A 2,070-nucleotide genomic window follows, 5' to 3' on the forward strand; every position below is an offset into this window, starting at 1 on the left:
TAAGGAGCTTGGAGGAATGGTATGTGTGAAAAGGAAAGAAATTATAGTGAGCAGGGACCCTACAGCTCAGAGGCACAGAGGAATTCGAGAAGAGAAGATTTTCTGAAGGATCTGGATGGAAGGAGTTTGCTGGTTTAGTTTGTGTGAAATGCTGCTTGGGGTTTCAGGGAGTTGCTCATTATACTAGGCAGATAGGCTAGGTTCACAGTCTTGGATGAGGATTCAAGGCAGGAATTAAGGGAAGCCTGAGAATTTTGGTGGTGAGAACTTTTTTTTTTTTGGCCTAGTCATGGCTCAGGTAACCTTAGTATAATGGCTTATGGTCTGGCCAGTTCTAAGGGAGGTGGGCCCTGGAACCTGAGTAGACTGAGTGAATGGTGAGATGCTGTGAGCACTTTCTAGTTATTTCTTTTATCTTTCTTTTAAGGCTTATATCTGCTTTAGTGGAGTGATTGACCCTGGAATCAGAGATTCTTCCCTTATCTACTTTTTGCTGCCTCTGATTCCACTTCCTACTGAGGCTAATCATTAACCCTGTCAACCTTATTGCCTGGCTTTAATCCTAACCTCTTAACACACCCCTCCCTACTTCCAAATTTTTTCTCTACCTCTTCTCCGGATCTACTTTCTCAGTGAATGGGCAACCAATTTACTTGAATGGGAACTCATACTTAGAGGGCAAAATCTTGCTCTTTAATAAAAACTTTTATTTTGAACTGTATCTCCTGGTAAACAATAAGAATAATCAATGTTCCAGGAAGAACTGGGTTTCATTTTTGATTAATGAAATAGCTCATTAGAATAAAAAGATTAGAGGATGCTTTTGTGGGAAATTTGTTATTGTCATTTGGGACAGGGAGAAGCTCATCTTGGGGCTGGATTTTATTGCTTGATAATTTCTGAGGCCAAGGGAGTTCAAGAATTTAGTAACACTTCCTTGAAGTATCACATAGGTGATTGGGGACACCACAGCTAGATGTCAGTGTGGTACCCAGGAGATGCCTCACCCCCACCTCAAACCACAAGAAGTTCCTGCAGAGGAAGGCTATTCCAGGTTCCAGGTATCCTACATAGGAGAGGCCCAGAGAAAAAGCAGATCACTGAGGGCAAGGTCATCGTCTCCCCTTGCTCTTGCTAGGTTTGTTTTCCACAGTCTCACCTTTCATAGGGGATGGCCAAGCTCATTCAGGCTGTGAGGTCACCCTTTACCACAGGCCATTAAAAAATTATGGCTATGGCCTTCCGCCGGCTCCGCCATATTCCAGTGAATTGCCAAAATGATGAACACAAAAGGAAAAAGGAGAGGAACACGTTACATGTTTTCTAGGCCCTTTAGAAAACATGGTGTTGTCCTTTGGCTACGTATATGTGAATATACAAGAAACGTGATATTGTAGATATCAAGGGTATGGGCACAGTTCAGCAAAGAATGCCCCACAAATGTTACCATGGCAAGACTGGACGGGTCTATAATGTTACTCAACATGCTGTAGGCATTGTTGTAAACAAACAGGTTAAGGGCAAGATTCTAGCCAAGAGAATTAATGTGCGTATTGAGCATATTAAGCATTCTAAGAGCAGAGATAGCTTCCTGAAGAGGGTAAAAGAAAATGACGAGAAGAGGAAGGAAGCCAAAGAAAAAGGCACCCGGGTTCAACTGAAACATCAGCCTGCTCCACCCAGAGAAGCGCACTTTGTGAGGACCAATGGCAAGGAACCTGAGCTGTTGGAACCAATCCCCTACGAATTCATGGCATAAATGACTAAAAAACATAATAAAAAGATTCTTGGATTAAAAAAAAAATTATGGCTATGTTTAGTATTTCTATTTTTAGAAAAAGGAGAAAAGAGTTTCTTCCAAATCTCTGAAATGCACTGTATCTATTAATTACATTATTTACTTGCCCTTTTGTCTTCTAAAGAGATTTTGACCATGTAACGATTGGAATGATGCCACCTGATGGAGACTTACTGTAGAAAAGCTGCACCATGAGGTGAACGTCTCTGAGTTCAAGACCATGCGTCTTTTCTTTGGCGTAAGGAAGTGACGTTTGTTGGTGGGAGGAAGAA

At 41.7% G+C, this 2,070-nt stretch overlaps 1 pseudogene; it reads left to right on the forward strand.

The window, feature by feature from the left end:
• The first annotated feature begins 1,277 nt into the window (after nucleotides 1-1,277).
• Nucleotides 1,278-1,759, forward strand: LOC122751472 (annotated as a pseudogene).
• Nucleotides 1,760-2,070: the final 311 nt, after the last annotated feature.

Source organism: Dromiciops gliroides, chromosome 3, assembly GCF_019393635.1.
Source record: "Dromiciops gliroides isolate mDroGli1 chromosome 3, mDroGli1.pri, whole genome shotgun sequence".
NCBI lineage: Eukaryota > Metazoa > Chordata > Mammalia > Microbiotheria > Microbiotheriidae > Dromiciops > Dromiciops gliroides.